The following is a 241-nucleotide window of genomic DNA, read 5'->3' as shown; positions in this document are numbered from 1 at the left end:
AGAATTCTGACTGATATCCAGGAGTCCATCTCAGCCTCGATCCCTGGCGGCCGGACTGGAGCGAGAGAGAATGACTTCCGTGAAGAAGTTGGCAATCTCTTCGTCTGTCACTTACAGTAATTGAGACTCTTCGGAAAAAATGTTTGGGCTTCTTTTTTTTTCTAATCCTTTGGCTTTCTGCAAAGCCTAATTTCAGTGTCAGATTATCCCAATCATGATGATGAAAATCGGGAGGTTCTGT

The sequence above is a fragment of the Penaeus monodon genome, chromosome 19 (genome assembly GCF_015228065.2).
Source record: "Penaeus monodon isolate SGIC_2016 chromosome 19, NSTDA_Pmon_1, whole genome shotgun sequence".
Lineage (NCBI taxonomy): Eukaryota > Metazoa > Arthropoda > Malacostraca > Decapoda > Penaeidae > Penaeus > Penaeus monodon.
The sequence above is the reverse complement of the archived record's forward strand: the minus strand, read 5'-3'. Positions refer to the sequence as shown.